Source organism: Helianthus annuus, chromosome 11 (assembly GCF_002127325.2).
Source record: "Helianthus annuus cultivar XRQ/B chromosome 11, HanXRQr2.0-SUNRISE, whole genome shotgun sequence".
Taxonomy (NCBI): domain Eukaryota; kingdom Viridiplantae; phylum Streptophyta; class Magnoliopsida; order Asterales; family Asteraceae; genus Helianthus; species Helianthus annuus.
The window spans coordinates 175,724,024-175,744,451 of record NC_035443.2 but is presented as its reverse complement, the minus strand read 5'-3'; positions in this window follow the sequence as shown (position 1 = coordinate 175,744,451).

Here is a 20,428-nt window from a genome sequence, read left to right as displayed (position 1 = left end):
TAAAATACCCCCGTCCACCGGACGGGTATTAAACTAGTTGTTTAAGTGTTTAACCCAATGCTAGTAGAAAATGTTAATTTTATTCTTGAATGTTAAGTGTTTATAATAAAAACATTATAACTGAAATGATTTATTATTACCTATAAGATATAAAAAAAAATTAATATAAAAATTAAATTTAATAAAAACTTTGAAGAAACATAAAAATAGATTAGAAGGTTAGGTGTGTAAACAACATTAACTAAAGAGGTTAACTATAATAACTTAAATGTAAACATATAAAAAGATTGTAATAATATAAATTATACTTTTTATTTTTTGAATCTTACATAACTTTGTTCCAAAAAACGAAATAACCGAAAAACCAAACCGAACCGACGTAAAAACCGAAAAACCGAAACCGAAAAAAACTGAAACCGAACGGTTTTTAAAACCCGAAAACCGACATTTCGGTTTCGGTTTTGATTTTACCCAAAAACCGAACTGAACCGAACCGTGCACACCCCTACTGGAGATTAGAGATTGTGTCTTCAGCGGAATCACCTGATTATATCCGTTTTCACTAGGTAATAATATCGCTTATACATCAATTTTAAAGAAAACTCAATAAATCTGGGAAAACTCCTCTTTAAAAATCGAACTCATAACCTAATGTAATTGCAATATATTATTTGGATATCATATATTAATTTCCAAGAAGATTTATATCTACCACAACGAAAAGGATTTTACAAAATCGTTAGATATACCATGTACTTAAAAATAAGGGTAAATTACAAGTTGTGTTCTATATGTTAACATTAAATTACAGGCGTTGTCATTTAACACAAAAGGTTACTAATTTTACACTTTATGTTTTTTTGCACGGTTTGTCCATTAGGCCTAGCTCAGTTAGATTTTTTAGTTAAGTCTGGTCATGTGCATTGCACATGAGAGCATTCTTGTCATTTCACATTTCTAGGGGTGCAAATGAGCCGAGTGACTCGCGAGCTACTCGAGACCGGCTCGAGAAAAGGCTCCAAACAAACCGAGCCTTATCGAGCCCGAGCCGAGCTTGAGCCTAAAATAAAAGCTCGTTTGTTTATCGAGCCCAAGCTCAAGTCTGGCATGTGAAGCTCGTCTTATCGAGCTTTAGTGTAAACGAGCCGAGCCGAGCCGGTCTTATTTAAACTTGTTTACGAGCCGACCCGAACCTAAAAATAAGCTTATTTAGTAAACGAGCTCGAGCCCGAGCTTCACTTATCGAGCTCACGGGCCTGAAAAGTCTATTATTCATATTTTTTTATTTAATATATTAATTAATAGATAACAAACAAGCCGAGCCCGAGCCGAGCTCGAGCTTGAGAAAATACCAATGAGCCGAACTCGAGCTTTGAAAACAAAGCTCGAATCGTGCCGAGCTCGAGCTCTCATAAGTTAATCGAGCTCGAGCCTGATAGAGCTCGGGCTCGGCTCGGCTCGTTTGCACCCCTACATATTTATCTCTCTCTAAACTAACCCCCTCCCCCGGGTTTCTTTCTCTTCTCTCCCCTCTCTCTCTTCTAAGATGGCGGCGGTGATGGTGGTGGTCCGGCAGATGGATGTGGTGTGGTTGTCATTTTAGGGGCGACGGTGGAGGTGGTGTCGTGATCCGGCCGGGGTTACATGAGAGACTGCAAGGGGAAGTCCGTCGTTACGCCGCCGTCAGAGTTATGGTTTGGGTTTGGTGGATCACCGGATGGATATCACCGTCGAAGTTATGGTTGGGGTTTGAAAAGAAATGGATTGCGGTCCCAAATCAGACGAAGTTATAGGTGCGGTGGGGAGGTTGTGGTTGCAGGGGAGGCAGTGATAGATGGCGGGAGGCAGTCAGGCAGGGGTGGTGGTGATGGTTGGTGCAGTAGGGTTGGGGTGGTCGGTCGGTGGGGGTGGAGGCGGTGAAGGCTGAGGTGGGGTGGGTGGCGACGGTGAAGGTTGTGGGGTGGTAGTGGTGGTGGTGGTGGGTTGAGAGAGATTAGAGAGAGATTGGGTTGTGGTGGTGGGTTAAGATTACAGAGAAAGAGAAAGAGTTTAGATTTTTTTTTTCAATTTTATAGATACAGTCCCTCAATAATAAGTGTTTACAAAATAACCACTGGGAAGGTGAAATGACAAGTATGTCCTCATGTGCAAAGCACATGACTATATTTAACCAAAAAATCTGACTGAGTTAGGCTTAAAGGACAAACCATGCAAGATTTTGAAACATAAAGTACAAAACTTGTCAACTTTTGCATTAGACATCGTCTGCAATTTGGTGTAAACATACAAGACAACTTATAATTTACTCTAAAAATAAATATTAGGGATGTAAACGAACCAAACGTTCGGTGAACAATTCGTGAACCATTCGGCGGGAAGTTCGTTTGTATTCGTTCGTTTATTAAACAAACGAACACGAACAAGTTCGTTTAGCTAAATGAACAAACATGAACAAAGGTCAGGTTCGTTCATTTATGTTCGTGAACATTCGGTAACGTGTTCGTTTGTGTTCGATAGTTCAATAGTATTTTTTATATTTTATTTAAATATTACAAGATCCCGACAAATAAAATATTTAATAAGTGTTATATGATCTCTTCATGAACGCGTGTTTGTGTTTGTTTGTTTCCGTTTGTATCATCAACGTTTCTTTTTCGTTCGTTGCCTAAAATTAACAAACAAACACAAACGAACACGAACAAGTTTATTTCCTTATCAACCGAACACGAACATGAAATCTTGTTCGGTAAGTGTTCATGAACCGTTTGTGAACACATATGTTCTTTAACAAACGAACACGGACAAGGTCTCATTCGTATTCGTCGGTTCGTTTGCAGCCCTAATAAATATGGTGTGATTGTTAATGGTATAGGAGCAAATCGGTACCGTATTATATAGTACCGGTATTGGTATCAAAAATATTGATCCTGAAAATTGTCAAATGTGGGTACCAGTACAAAAAATACTCGGTATGGTATGGTATGGTATGGTAGGTTACCGGTACCATATGGTATTTGAAGGTAAAAGTCAGTAAAATATAGGTACGGTACCGAACCGAAAGTACCGATCCCAAAAACACCAAATAATTGGTACGGTACAAGTACCGACACCGAAGTGCTCATCCCTAGTGTCAATACCAATGCAATGTTTAGTAAAACAAAAACCGAGTATTGTATTGTATATGTTTGGTTGGCACCAATATGGTATGGTATTACTAAATTCTTAAACTAATACCATAGCAATGTCAAATTTGAGCTAAATTCAAAACCCAACGCCATAAGTTTGGTTGGTACCAGTATTTAGTAGTATATTTCTCATTCCTTACTTAAAATGTAAACCTAATATTGATTGGATTTTAAAGCTTTTAGAGCCTCGGAAAAAATACATGCATGCTCAATAAAAAATGGTTACATTATATCCACACTCTCATTTTCTAATTTCACATTGTTCCGTGTCATCAAACAACCGTTTGATTCAAGCTCAAACAACCATTTGACGAGAGTGAGAGTGTGGGATTAGAAAGCAAGGAGTATGAGTATAGTCGACCCCATACAAAAATACACATCTAGAAAAAACTTAAAATAAAATAAGACAGGTGGAGTTTCGTATTCAACAAAAGAAAATAAATATGTAAATATTCTTCGCTGATATTTGAGTTCTTAGAAACATAAATTATTTCGTCACAACGTATCATTAGCTATTGATATAGGTCTGTAATGGTAAGGATGTACGGGGTGTTCGCGGGGAATGGCAGCGGTGACCCTTGTCCTCGATCGGGAACACCGCCGCCATCAAAGCGGGGACCCGAATCGGGGGGGTCGATCGGCTTGGAGTTACCGCGATGTTTGGCACACTTTTCGAAAGAAGACCGTTGTCAAACGGTCATTTTTATAAAAAAAAAAAAAAAATCAACTTTTTTAAACAATATATATCTAACCAACCTAAATCAATTTTTTTTACCACACTCACCACTCTTAATCTCATACCAAAACTCTCAAACTCAAATCTTTCAAATACAAAATGGATTCCAAGCTTCCGTTTCTTTCTACCCTACCCGACTTTCCCGACGATGGAGATGCATCGTCAAGCGATAGTAGCTTAATTTTCTTCAAAAATCTCATCCAACAAGCGGAGCTACTAGACACGGCATCGTCTAGTAAAAAAAATTATGTCCGTCGAGATCGTGAGGGGGGCCATGAGACACTCATGGCCGATTATTTTGATGAAAATCCAAAATTTAATGACGATACTTTTCGTCACAGATTTCGTATGTCCAAGTCTTTGTTCCTAAAAATTGTTAGTGACGTGGAAGCGTATGACGGGTGGTTTAAAGAAGGCTTAGATGGGAGAATGAAGAAAAGTTTTACACCGTTGCAAAAGGTTACTTCGGCAATTAAACAACTTGCAACCGGTAACCCACCAGACGAGGGGGACGAGTATTTAAATATGTCTGAAAGGACCTCTCGTGAGTGCCTTGAATATTTCTGCGAGACGGTCTGTAAAAGGTATGGCGGTGAATTCCTACGTAGACCAACGAGCCACGACGTCGCGCTATTGTATCAGGCTCATGAGGAGAGGCATCACCTACCTGGTATGTTGGGTAGTCTGGATTGTACACACTTCGTCTAGAGAATGTGCCCCACAGAATTGCGTGGACAATACATGAGAGGCGATCATCAATACCCGACGGTTATCTTAGAAGCGGTGGCGTCTCAAGATTTGTGGATTTGGCATGCTTTTTGTGGCCCGGCGGGTTCACAAAACGACATCAACGTGCTGCAACAATCTCCATTATTTCTTGCTCAACGAAACGGAACGGCGCCAAATTGTCCATTTCAAGTGAACAACCACTTATACAAACGCGGGTATTATCTTACTGATGGGATCTACCCTACGTGGTCCGTGTTTGTGAAGTCTTTTCCATATTCACACGACCCGAATGAAAAAAAGTTCAAGAGGCAACACGAGGCCGCAAGAAAAGATGTGGAACAGGCGTTTGGTGTGTTAAAGTCGAAGTGGGGAATACTAAATCATCCAATGCGTTCGAAAACGGTGAGAAAGATAAGGTCCATCGTGTATACGTGCCTTATTTTACACAACATGATTATAAAAGACGACGGAAGGGCGATAGCACCGGTACATATTCAAGATCCTCCAGTCGAACCCGTCTTCGATGATACAGCTTATACGGAGCTCATTGACGAAGACACGCATTGGAGACTAAAACACGATCTCGTTGAGCATCTCGGAAGTTTAGATCTGCCTCACCTTGAAGTTGATTCGGACGACGAGTAGTTTGTTTTTATATTTTTCTAGTTTGAATGTATTTTTTTTTCTAGTTTGAATGTATTTTTTTTTTAATTTAATGAAATGTCTTTTATTTAATTTTTATTTTTATTAATATTTTTTTAATTTTTACAAAAAAAAAAAAAAAAAAAAAAAAACCCAACTCCCCTAAGAGGGGTGTGCCGCCATCAAAATGGGGTGTTAGGGGAGTTTAAGAGGGGAGTTGACGTCACACTGATTGATTGGTTAGGCGTAAGAGAGGGGACTCACCTCTTAGGTGAGCACCCCTTACACCCTAATGGTATCTGATACTACATAAATCTTTGGAGATTTCATTCCATTTGGGATGATAGACGAATTTATACGTCTTTACTCATTGGCATTGTATGTTGCTATGTTTAAAGCACGTAATTTATCTTATTTTTTACACTTTAAAAGTTATAACGTCAGCATGAAAACTTACTATTTTTTATGATTTTAACGTGGTATAGATCGACACAAAGGACAATGTGTTTAATAGTTGAGGATGATGCTTTCAGTTAAGTCTAAACCACTGGGTTTAGGCTTAACACATGTTGAACTAGATATGTTTGGCTCGGGTATTTCCTATAAAAGGAAGCATAACCCTATTAGGTTGGGGCCTTTTGGCTCCAACATCTCCCTGCTTCTCTCTAGTGGCGGTGATTTTGGTGAGTGAGGAGGACCACCGCACAGGGTTCTTGATTTCTAGTGGCATGTGTTTTTTTTTAAGTTCTGATACATATATATATATAGAGAGAGAAAAAGTATATCGTACATTACGGCTTAACGTACTTCACGTAGGACAACGTGCGTGATTTGTTATATAACATGCGTGATTAATGTTTTCAATATGCGTGATTATTGTGTTTCAACATGCGTGATTTTGTATCTTTGAGTTATAACGTGCGTGATTTTAAAATGAACGTGCGTAATTACCTGTCGTACGTGATATACGTTAAGCCGTAATGTACGTTAACCTTCCCCCCTCCCCCCCCTCTCTCTCTCTCTATATATATATATATATATATATAATTGCGCTAAAATAAGAACCAACTCGAGTTGTAAGAACCGCGAGAACTTTTTGATGCGGGCCTTGGTGGACCAATTTTTTTTTTCAGAAACGTAGATGCATGTATAAAAACAACATTTGTAAAAAAAATTCAAAAAAAAATGTCGTGGGTGTAGTTTTGAGCAACACAAGTTTGTGTTTACAGGACCCGTAAATTTTCCGACCAGATTTACGGGTCCCGTAAACACAAACTTGTGGCGCTCAAAACTACACACACGACATTTTTTTTTGAATTTTTTTTTTACAAATGGTGTTTATATACATGCATCTACGTCCATGAAAAAAAAATTTGGTCCACCGCGCCCCCTACGGTGTAGTTCTCACGGTTCTTACAACTCGAGGTGGTTCTCATTTTAGCATTCCCCTATATATATATATATAGAATTGCGCTAAAATAAGAACTACCTCGAGTTGTAAGAACCGCGAGAACTTTTTGATCCGGGCCTTGGTGGACCAAATTTTTTTTTTCAGAAACGTAGATGCATGTATAAAAACAACATCTGTAAAAAAAAATTCAAAAAAAAAAATGTCGTGGGTGTAGTTTTGAGCAACACAAGTTTGTGTTTACAGGACCCGTAAATTTTCCGACCAGATTTACGGGTCCCGTAAACACAAACTTGTGGCGCTCAAAACTACACACACGACATTTTTTTTTTTGAATTTTTTTTTTACAAATGGTGTTTATATACATGCATCTACGTCCATGAAAAAAAAAATTGGTCCACCGCGCCCCCTACGGTGTAGTTCTCACGGTTCTTACAACTCGAGGTGGTTCTCATTTTAGCATTCCCCTATATATATATATATATATATATATATATATATATATATATATATATAAGAGAGAGAGAGAGAGTATATCATACATTACGGCTTAACGTACTTCACGTACAACAATGTGCGTGATTTGTTCTATAACATGCGTGCTTAATGTTTTCTATATGCGTGATTATTGTGTTTCAACATGCGTGATTTTGGATTTTTGAATTATAACGTGCGTGATTTTAAAATGAACGCGCGTAATTACCTGTCGTACGTGATGTACGTTAAGCCGTAATGTACGTTAACCTTCCTATATATATATATATATATTTATAGGATTAGGTTCAAACGTGAACAAATTTTCTAAAGTGAACCGCGTGAACTGATCTGAACCATTGATTTCATATTCATTTAACAAGGGTAGGATTGTAATTATACCAATACCAACTCTAAGACAGTTCCATTTACAACATAATTTTTATGGTTTATAAGTTAGCTCGTTTACATTAGATTTAGTGAGTCCAATACACTTTTAAAAAATATTAATAATAAAATATTATAGACGGACACATTTTTTCAAGCTCAAACAAAGTAAATGAATCTCATTTTCTCAATCTGCTATTTGCATTTGATAATTCTAAATGTATTTGCAATTAAAAAAATTTGAAATGAATTATTACTATATATTACTAAACGAATTGAAAAGAATAATGATTTTAATATTATAATAGTATATAGTTTTTTTAATAATTTTAATATTATAATAATAGTTATTTTCTTTACTTTTTAACTTTAATCCTTTTTTTAATATCAGAGGTTGGGATAAGCTTGGTGTCAGCCGATATCGAACCAATGAATAGTGATTTTAATATTATAAGAATATATAGTTTTTTAATACTTTTATTATTTTAATATTATAATAATAGTTATTTTCTTTACTTTTTATCTTTAATCTTTTTTTAATATCAGGGGTTGGGATAAACTTGGTGTCAACCGGTATCGAACCAGTAGTGATATCGAAAATACCGGTACGGTCCTGTTCGGTATCAGTTCATGAAGGTAAAAACCAGCATTAATACATACAACGCCAAAAGTTGGTGCCGAATTGATATTGGAAATCTTTTGGTTCGGAAAATTCAGTGTTGCTACCCGGTACCATTTGCTCATCCCTGATCACGGTTATCGTACGAACAACGGTAAGGTTGTCACACCCCCAAAATCCACCATGTGGAGTACCACCGCTTGGAGGCGTAACATGACCAGGATCGAGCCACCAATCATATTGAACAACGTAATTAAGTAAATAAAACCAACCACAATACGATTGGTGACCAAAGTGACCGACTTTAAGTTAACAGCGGAAGCATAAAACGTAAATCCAAAACATAAGTTCGTAGTTCATAAGTTTAAAGTCCAAAACGTAGGTTTAATAAGTTCATAAGGATTAAATGTTTATCACGGAACATAGCAATCCGTATTCCACAACAACCTCCTCCTCGTGCAAGCTCCATATGCGTCTAGCGACCTGTAAGGCATGTAACAACGAGTCTATAACAAAGTTGAGTGAGTTCACGATTGGTTGATCAGTTTTAAGTTGTTTCTGAATACGTGGTTTGTCTTTCGTTGGCGTAATTGCCATGGGGGTTACCCCGTAGTTGAAAGTATGATTAACCAGTTCATTCTTTATTACCCAAACCATATCCATGATCAGTGGGGGCTTCCCCATGTGAACCACTAGACCGTACCATATCGACTACTACGCAAGTAAGTTGTGCCCTACATCAGTGTCTATCATCACTGACGGTTTGCCATAGTCCATTAGTACACGCCCGTCCGACTGGCACGGTGTGAGGTTTGTTAAACCTAATAGCGCTATTAACTAATGACCTGCTCGCCATTGGCCTCGGCGATTAAGTCGATATAAATTGAGGGACTTCATGATAGAGTTTTGTCTAGTAAGTTTAAGGTTGTTGTCCTACGCAAGGAGGACGAGCGTACGTAGTTCTACCCAAGGCGAATACGCAGGATTAATATTGGCATCCTACCTATGGAGGATGGCATTACATATCCTACCCAAGGAGGATATGTAGATTCCGTTTTAAATTCTTTAACCCATTCCCAACCACCGGGAATCCCATGCCTTAGAAAGTGTGTGAACTCACCTCGGTTTGCTCGGTTAGATTCTCAAATATAGCTAACAGTCAAAGTCGGTCAATCACGTCCTAGTAGGATTACCACTTAGTTTATTAGTGACTTCAAATAAGCACAAAATTCCTACACGCGTCTATCACATAACAAGCATCACATCAATAGTTCATGCTCATATCAACATTCCACATATAGCTACTCAAGAACAGGCATACGATATTGCACATATTACTTTTATTGACACATGGCATGTTAGATCATCCTCAGATAATATACTCGACATTTAGACACACAAATTACTACTTATGCCATTTCAGCTTTACTATCCAAAACTGGGCTGTTTTCGGGCATTTTAATAAAATAGTTATCTTACTTCAAAAATTCCCAACTTTTTACAGAAGGTGCTAAACGATCCAAATATTATCGTGTAAAAATCTCGGGATCCAATTCATCACCAATATTTTATAAAAATTAATTTTCCGGACTGCAATCAGATTCATCTTTTTCTGTCCACGGAATAATTCATTAAAAATTCATTGTAGGTCGGATTGACGAAATTCCAGTGGGACAATTACTATGACATCAGTGTCCATCTACAGTACCCATTTCGTGGCCTAGTTCTACTCAGGTTTCAAGTTATGATGAAGAATATAGAACATATTTTCGGCAGCAAAAATGCAGCTTTAGCTGCTGTTACAAAACGGGTTTTTAAAAATAGTAAACGAACTCCAACAATTATGATTCCAGTGCCATTAGAACCGTATTTCATAATACATAAATCTAGACTTCAGAAAATCAGTTTTTCATTAAGTTACGGTCTGGTTACAGCCAACTGAAGTTGGCTGTAATCACTAAACAGCCATCCTGTTTCAGCTTTTAACATTCTAAAGTGTGTTCGATTGATTCCGTTAACATGTTTAGCGATCAATAACGACATGTAACATTAACAAGTAATCAGCAAGTAACCAGCAACATATCAAAACAACTTCATACTAACATTATAACATCATGTTTCATCTTTAATAAAGCTTTATGTTCATCTTCTTGGTTCCTGTTACTTTAGTGTTTAACATAAGCATTTTACTACAACTTTTAACCATGATACAAGATGAACAAAGGTGTAACAAAGAACTTACTACTAGTACAAGGCTAGGGTAGAATCTAGTGAGAAAATGTTGAGAAAAGATGATGAAAAAGACTAAAACAAAGCTCCTCTGAATGCTCCTCAACTTGCAACCTCCATGGATCACCTTCAAGGCTTGAATGGATCTTGAAACTTGGATGAAGATGCTGTGAAAATGGTGGTGATGGGGGCGGTTTGGGGTGACCGAAAATGAGAGAGAGAGTGAGGAGTGAGAGTGTAATCTTGAAGTGATGATGGTTATGATCTAGGCCATGCTTCTTATAAGATCATTCACATATCTTGTTAAGATTTGCAAGCAACAATCTATTTTAATATTCAACAAATCAAGAAGGCATGGTGTGGAGATGTGGTGGGTCCACATGGGACCGAAAATTCGGTTTGGGGGGGGGGTGTTTGCAAAATTTGCAACTAAATAATAAATGGTAGTTAGATTGTAAGTAATAAACTTATACTTGTTAGTTATAAGGTTTTTAGTGGGTGTTATGGTAAGCGGGAAACATAACTAGTCAAAAATAATAAAACAATGTGTTGGATAAAATTTTAGTGTCCCGGGTAATGTCCGGTTGTTCGGTCGGATACTGTTTCGTTAAAGTGTTTAATCGTTCCGTAAGGTGTCTTATATATATATTTTTGTAACACAATTAATTCCTAACACTTAGGAAAATATTCAGGACCTTTTAGTAAATTTCTGCACCTGACTAGTAGGTTAACAAGCACATGTAAGTGTGACGCAGTGATCAGAAAGCAGTTTAGTAATCAACACAGTCGTCAAGCATTTTAATTATCATTAAAAAATCGTACGGATACATGTAATTACGAGGGTTGTCACAAAGGTACAACTTTTTTTTGTTGATTTTCTTCAACTTTTAATTTTTTTTTAGTTTCAGGGATAGGGATGGGCTCGGTGCCAACCGGTACTGATACCGAAAATACCGGTTGCGGTACCGCTATATGAAGGTAAAAAACGGTAGTGAACCGGTAACAGGAACGCCAAAAGTCGGTACCGAATTGGTACTTAAGATCTTTCAGTTCGGCAAATTTGGTATCGTTACCCAGAACAATTTGATTATCTCTGACCACGGGTTTCATACGAACAACATTGTTACTATACAACTTTTTTGGTTGATGTTCTTTCGGTTATCTTTTAGTGTTTTTTTTTACATTTTCTTTTTATTATTGTCAGCAGTTCCGTTCGCAACACGCTCGTAGTGATTTCAAAACACATGTAAACACAAACTAAATAACAAAAGAGATTCGCCGCAACGCGGCGAAGTTCTTTAAAGCTAGTATGATTAAAATGAACTCAACCTCGAAGTCTTATTCAAATTTGAATTTAAATGAACGAGATCAATGAGGTTTTTAACTTTCCAGCTTAGTTATATTAATCATTATTAAAGTTGTAACAAACATACCTATGCAACACTTGATTTTCATGGAATTGAACAAATTCAATGAACCCAAAGGTACATGAACATACACGATGGTGGAGTTCTTCAAACAATAAAAACACGGTCCACCTAAATTATTTAGACAAATGTATTAATGAATAAGGAATAAAGGTTTATTACTAGAAATAGATTTGAAATAGTTTTATAAATACTAAAGACTAATTTACGTACCCGTGTGATACATGGGCTTAGCAAGGGAATATCTTGTAAATGAGAAATGAATAACAAACATATTTAATCGTTTTAAAACAGTAAAGCAAGACATAAATACAATTGAGTATTTAACATAATACATAAATTTTTCATATTCTTTAAAAACTTCTTTCTACACAATATTAGACGTTTCATTGGTAACATTGTCATCCTTATATGATATTAACAACTTTAAACCGGCGTTGCTTTATACCCTTAACATAGCGACATACATTGCCCATGAGTGAAGACCGGGTATTTCAAATACAACCCAACTCTAGATAAAGAATGTCTTTGCTTTGTTTATTGTCATTGCAAAACACACAGATAATGGAAATTGTCGACATTGAAACTTGAATGAAATTTTCTTCTCAGTGCGTGTAATGAAGGAATCTACGTCAATATTAATAGGTTTATGAACGTCAATGGTTGTTAAACACTAAAAGTAATTTCACCAACTAAAACGAGTTTCCATCGATGGTTAAACAACTAAAAGTGATTTTATTAACAAGTTTATGAATGTTGTTTCAAGGTCCACAGCTGAGACTGGTACAAGGCAATGTGCTCAGCGACCAGTGAAGTTATGTGGGTTTTGAATGAGTTACAAGAGTTAAAAGCTAGAGTAAAATGCACGGATAATCCCTGTGGTTTGGTGAAATTCACCTTTAGCCCTCAACTTTTCAATATTACACTCTTAGTCCCTATGGTTTGACAATTTGTTACTCAGATAGTCCCCAAAGCGGATGGAGGTTAGTTTTCTGGTTAAATGGGTGTGAAATAACAAGGGCTAACCGAGTAAAGCTTGAAACACGAGTAAAGGTTCGTTTCTTACTTTCTTTCTTATCTTTTGTTATTCTTGAAGCTTAAAATTGAAATTAGATTTGCTTATGTGATTGTGTATTTTGTTAAAATTAGATGTCTTTATGATTGTAGACTTGATTAAAGTTATTTTTTTTTATTACTTGATGTTTTAGGTTTTTAGGGTTTAATTATTGGAAACTTTTATTTTGGTATTTTCTTTTTATTATAGGGTATTGTTAAATACACCCACAAGTCAAATTTTTTTTTACTTTTACCTACAAGTCAATCATATTTCAGTCCATTTTTCAATATTATTTCAATTTTTCATAAAACAAATTAATTGGAACAAGTTTCCATAAACCAACAGTATCTTTTTTTTAATAGCAAACTGAAACCTTCATTAATATGAAAACTAAAACCAAACATAATTCGTTAATACATAAACCTCCGACCATCTATCAAATTAGACATGGCTATCTATCAAATTAGACCTGACTGTGGTCAAATTAGACCTTAAATACACCCGTCTGGCCACCACCACCCACCGCACACCTCCGACCACCACCACCCACTGCACACTTCCGGCCACCACCACCCACCGCACACCTCCGGTCAATGGAAGAAGATGATTTTATCATGAGGACACCTCAATTTGTCACTAATCAGGTACAAAAAAAACTCAATGGAACAAGTTTTTTACAACTAGATCTTTAAAAAACAATTTTTTTACAACCAGATCTATAAAAAAACAAGCTTTTTACCGGAGTTCTTTCTTGTCTTTTCGCCGGAACCGCCTTAGCTCGCCGGAGTTTCTCTCTTTTGTTTTCCTGAACTGCTTTAGTTCGCCGGAGTTTCTCTCTGTTGTTCGCCGGAACCGCTTAGTTCGCCGGAGTTTACACCTCTGCTGGCTCTCTCTCTCCCTCTATTTCTGTCGTCTACCATATGCCTTTCTCTCATATCTACGCGGGCATTTTTGTTAGAGATGTAAATTCATTATATCATGACTTGTGTTTCTTTGGGTCGGCTTGTCTCCAAGAGAACACTGGATGAAAATGCCTGAAGCAGGTGTTCTGATTGCCAATAAGTTTGGTGTAATCGTCCATTCTTTAAGCATGTCAGACAGTTTCACAATTTTCCCGTTTTGGAGTGGTACAGAAGAGATTCAACATCACAGAGCTCTTACAATTGCCCTAGTAAATGACGATAACCATTATGTCATGGTGGAATTACAAGGAGGGTACCCAATGCCTACAATCACGCTTTACTGGAATTTTCGCAAAATTAGCAGGCTGCGACTGGATGGGAGACCATGTATAGGTGGCGTTTAGAACTATATACCCAACTTTATCGTCGTGAAAGTGGTTTTGTCGATCTAGGGGATTAAATATTTTAATGTTTGCACGTTTACTATTTTATTAGAGACTCATTATTTATTTATGATTAACTTTTTACTTTCGTATTTATAATAAAGTGTCTTGATTATTTATTTATTAATATTGATATCAATACTAATAATAGTATAACAAAATATAAAAAAGTAACAAAAGATATAAAAAAGTAACAAAAGTACTATAAAATAAGATAAAAAACATAATCATTACTTTTGACTTTATCATAAAACATAATTATACTTTTTAATTTATAATAAAATAATATAATAAAGTAGTTAATCATTACAAAACCATTACTAAATTTGACCTTTGGGTATACTAAGGGTGTTAGGGTGTAAGGGGCACTCCTCTAAGTGGGGAGTGACCTCTCTTACCCACAGGCAATCAGCACGCACCACGTCAACTCCCCACTTAACCTCCCACCCCCCCCACACCCTTAATGACGGCGCTCCTCTCTTGGGGACTTGTTTTTTTTTGTTTTTTTATTTGTTGTAATTATGCATGTATTATAAATTAAACAAATATTAATAAATATTTAATAAAATTTAACAAAAGACATTTCATTAAATTAAAAATAAAAATTACATTCAAACTAGAAAAATAAAAAAACAAACTACTCGTCGTAGGAATTCGCTTCAAGGTGAGGTAGATCAAACGTCCGAGATGCTCAACGAGATCGGGTTTTAGTCTCCAATGCGTTTCTTCGTCAATGAGCTCGCTAAAAGCAATATTATCGAAGACGAGTTCGACTGGAGGATCTCGAATGTGTACCGGTGCTATTGCCCTTCCGTCGTCTTTTATAATCATGTTATGTAAAATAATGCACGTATACACGATGGACCTTATCTTTTTCATCGTTTTGGAACGCATTGGACGATTTAGTATTCCCCACTTCGCCTTTAACACACCAAACACCCGTTCCACATCTTTTCTTGCGGCCTCGTGTTGCCTCTTGAACTTTTTTTCATTCGGGATGTGAGGATATGGAAATAGAGGTGTTCAAAAAACTCGTGGCTCGCAGCTCGCTCGAAAAAAGCTCGGCTCGAAATTGGCTCGGTTGTAAACGAGCCAGCTCGGCTCGGCTTGTAAACGAGTTGAGCTCGAGCTTGGCCTGGCTCGGCTCGTGAGCTGGCTCGATAAGGTTTACATCCTTATTTTTTGTCCCACATCGTTTAAAAAACAAAAACTAAGAGAGTATCTCCCCTATAAAAAAGAAGGTAAAGACAATGCACAAAGTGAATTAACTATTTATACTTGCATATTTAGTCATATGGTTAACTTAAATGGAAATTATGGTCCTTAGTCTATGAAGAAAATCATTTTAAGAGCTTTTTAAGTAGTAAATTTTGCGTTTCTTTGTTAGTTCGAGCTAGATCGAGTCGAGTCGAGCTAGCTCGAATTCTAATCGAGTCGAGCTCGAGCCTCAAATCTCAGCTCGTTTTAAAATTCGAGCTCGAGCCGAGCCAGCTCGAATCGAGTTCGAGCCGAGCTCGAGCTGGGTATAGCTCGGCTCGACTCGGCTCGTTTACAGCCCTATATGGAAAAGACTTCACAAACACGGACCGGCTAGGGTAGATCCATCAGTAAGATAATACCCACATTTGTATAAGTGGCCGTTCACCTGAAATGGACAATTTGGCGCCGTTCCGTTTCGTTGAGTAAGAAATAACGGAGATTGTTGGAGCACGTTGAATCCGCCGGGCCACAAAAAGCATGCCAAACCCACAAATCTTGAGACGCCACCGCATCTAACATAACTGTCGCGTATTGATGATCGCCTCTCATATATTGTCCACGCAATTCTGTGGGGCACATTCTCCAGACGAAGTGTGTACAATCCAGACTACCCAACATACCAGGTAGGTGATGTCTCTCTTCATGAGCATGATACAATAGCGCAACGTCGTGGCTCGTTGGTCTATGTAAGAATTCACCAGCATACATTCTACAAACCGTCTAGCAGAAATAATCAAGGCACTCACGAGAGATATCCTTTTAGCCATATTTAAATACTCGTTGTTTTCGTCTGGTGGGTTACCGGTTGCAAGTTGTTTAATCGCAGAAGTAACCTTTTGCAACAGCGTGAAACTTTTCTTCATTCTCCCGTCCAAGCCCTCTGGAAACCACTCGTTATTCGCTTCCACGTCACTAACAATATTTAGGAACAAAGACTTGGACATACGAAACCTCTGACGAAAAATATCGGCATTAAATTTTGGATTATCGACAAAATAATCTGCCATGAGTGTTTCGGGGCCTCCCACACGATCTCAACGGACAACTTTTTTTTTACTAGACGATGCCGTGTCTAGTAGCTCCGCTTGTTAGATGAGATTTTGGAAGAAAATTAAACTAATATCGCTTGACGATGAATCTTCATCGTTGGGAAAGTCGGGCAGGAGAGAAAAAAACGAGAACTCGGAATCCATTTTTTTTAAAGATTGGGTAAAAAATTAGATAAGTTGAAGGGTTTAGGAGACTAATGTAGAGGGAGTTGTTTTGGTTTGAAAAATAAAAAAGATTGAAGTGGGTTAGCATTTATAGGGTTTAGGATAAATTTTTTTAATATATAATGGCTATATAGCCGAGCGGGGAACTCACTCACCGCACCCTCCCCGCAGGCGCCCCGTTCACCCTTAGGAGTGGTTAAACACTTTGGAGTGGCAAACCAAAAAACCGAACAATTAGAGCGCGCCATGTCAATCCGTCAAAAGTGTTTAAACTTTGATGAAAAGTGTTGACAATGGTTTAGACACTTGGTGAAGTGGTAAACTATTTAAAAAAAATGTATGATTGGTTGAGATAAGAATGGACCCCACCCCACAATACCCTCTCTCTCTCTCAATCATCTTCCCCGCGTCGGCTTCCCCTCCCCGCACCACACCCTTCACCGACTCGGCAAAGTGTCGGCGGCGGTATTTGCCGATCGGCAAAACCGTTTGCCGACCACTTTCTCGCTCCACTCCTAACACCCTAATCCTTGTGATGGTATATTTTTGACTTTTTTTTTTACATACGTGGACCAAAATGAGATGGCAATGTACACGTGTCCTGATCATACACACATAGTATGCCTACTTCACATGTGTTATTCTGTACATTGTTTTGTTCCCGGTTTTGTAATACCTTTTCGATTTTTATTTCTGGTTCCGTACATACCTTTTGGATACCGTGTACTGAATTTACAAAGTATGTTATTTAACTAGTTGGCGCTCCGCCCGCTTTGCGGGGCGATAAACGAATAATGGGTGAGTGTTAGTCAGCTCATTGACACGAAAAACAATTAAATCGAGTCAACGAATTAAAAAAAACACTTTTATAGTTTTGATAAAAAAAAAAAACTAAAACAATGGCAATATTGTAATTTTTAACTGAGGGAAAGTTGTATTTTTTTACTGAGGTAAAATCGTATTTTGACAAAAGCTAAAGTAATGGCAGTACTGTAAATTTGAACCTAGGGCAAATTTGTAAATTTTCACAGGGGCAAATTCGTAATTTTTAACTTGGGGGTAACAACGTAATATAAATTTAAACTAAGGGCACAATCATAATTTTAAGCTTGAGGTAAAAGCACAATTTTATTTTGAACCGAGTGAAAAATCGTAATTTTTAGCTGGGGGCAAAAACATAATTTTATTTTGAACCGGGAAAAAAACGTAATTTTGAATTGAGGGCGAAATCACAATTTTTAAACGGGGGAAAATCACATTTTTGAACAGAGGGCAAAATCGGAATTTTTAAGTGAGGGCAAAAACAAAATTTTATTTTGAACGGGGGGTGAAAAGGTAATTCTGAGCTGAGGGCAAAACAACAATCTTATTTTGAATGGAGGGATAAACCGTAATTTGGAGCTGAGGACAAAAGCGTAATTTTATTTTGAGCTGGGGGCAAAACCGTAATTTTAGAGAGGGACAAAAACGTGATTTTAGAATGGATATAAAATAATAAACTGGTTGGTCCAATGGGAGAGTACCAGACAAAGTCCTAATTTTGAATTAAGGGCAAGATCGTAATTTTGAGATGAAGACAAAAAGCGTAATTTTATTTTGAGCTGGGGGTAAAAACGTAATTTTATTTTGAGCTGGGGCTAAAAATGTAATTTTATTTTGAGCTGGGGACAAAAACGTAATTTTAAAATGGATATAAAACATTAAACGTGTTGGTCCAATGGGGGAGTGCCAGGCAGCTGTCTGGCACTATTTCCCCGTTTGGGTATATATGTAGGAAATTAATGGCACTATTCCCCCATTTGGGTATATATGTAGGAAATTATCTAAAATTAGATTTGTTTAAAAACTAGTAGATGCCCCGCCCGCGTTGCGGGGCGATGGCCGAATAATTCTCATTAAATTAAAAAAAAGGACTACTATAATTTTGCAATAAAAAAACGTTGTTAAGACCGTAATTTTGAGCTCAGGGCAAAACTGTAATTATTCAGAACTAATGAGCCAGTGTTAGGCAGTTAGAGTTATGCGCCGCCCGCGTTGAGGGGCGCTAAACCGAGTATTTCTTAGGTTAATAACATGTACGCCTTTATGCCGGTTAGTTATACATGCTACCTATAACACGATATCAAAAAAGATACATCAAGTTAACCAATTAAAGAAAAATAGTACCATAGTTATGATAAAAAAAATTAACTAAAACGATGACAAGCGTGTAATTCAGAGCTGGGGGCAAAACAATAATTTGTCAGGACCAATTAGCGAGTGATAGGTAGCTGTTTGTCATGAATAAAAATAAAATTAAGTCAACAAAGTAAAATAAAACAGTACCATGGTTTTGCCAAAGGAAAAAAAAAACGATGGCAAGATTGCAATTTTTAGCGGAGTTAAAATCGTAATTTTAAAATGGAGGCAAATAATATTTTGAACTGAGGGCAAAACTATTTTTTTTTTATTTTGAAATGGGGGCAAAATCGTAATTTTTAGCTGGGGGCAAAATCGTAATTTCAAACTGGAAACCAAATCGTAATTTGGCAGGACTCTAACTGAGGGCAAAACCATAATTTTATTTTTAATTATGGGGCAAAATTGTATTTTTTAACTGAGGGCAAAATCGTAAATTTAAGCAAGGGGCAAAAGCAAAATTTTATGTTGAATCGAGTGTGAAATTTCCTGGGATAAAATTGTAATTTGGCATTACCTATAAATAACTATTATATGAAAAAAGAAAAAAAAAACAAAAGTCAAAGTGGCCGCCAAAAATGGCCAACCACTTAAAGAAACTATTCCCCGCTTACGTCATCATCTTATAAATGTTAATATGTAAATACTAGCTACTATCTTGAATATATTCATTTAATTAGATTCGATAAGTTTTTATTTAATAATTATTTAATACTAAAGTGTTTATTCTTTTTGCCTTTAATACATTTAGTTTCCTTGCTTTCAAAGCTATCGGTTTCCTGGATAGAGCAGACGATCGTGCACATCAAGGAACCAAACTCTTATTTTCGGTAGGATCGAATTTACTATTCAAAATAGGGTTGCGACGCAACTCGTTGTCCGTTTACATGTCATAATTATGTAAATTTTCCATGGAAACATTTAAATTAATTTAACTATTATATTATTTTAGTGATTATATAAACAACAAAGATATAGATATATATTTATATGTTAATGTTAATTTTTTAAGAATGAGTAACTTGCACACTCTTTAATCATACACTTGAATTCAATTAGATCTACACCTAGTTCATCATATCGATCGAAAAGGAGATTGTTTGGATAGACCTTCCACTAGTGACGGATCTAGAAGGAAAATTTAGGGGTATACTAAAAAACTTTTTTGGACCTAGGGGAATCATGATACATATGAAACAAAGAAGAAAAAAAATTACATTAATTTTACACTTCGTCGACAAAGTTTATTTTGCACTTCGTCGACAAAGTTTAGGGTAGCCCGGGCCACCCTTACCTTCTTCATAGACCCGCCAATGCCTTCCACCGCACTAAAGTTGATCTGCGACATGTATCGTTGGCATAGATCCCCCTACTACAGCGACATGACGACGTAGGCCTTGTTTCGGATTTTAAGGAATTGTAAACATATCCTAACGTTGTCGTCGGCATAGTGCTAGGCGGGCTTCTGAAAACTTAGGGGTCTTTTTATGCCAATGACATGTCATCGTACACAAAAAACTATTTTTTACCTTTTTTTC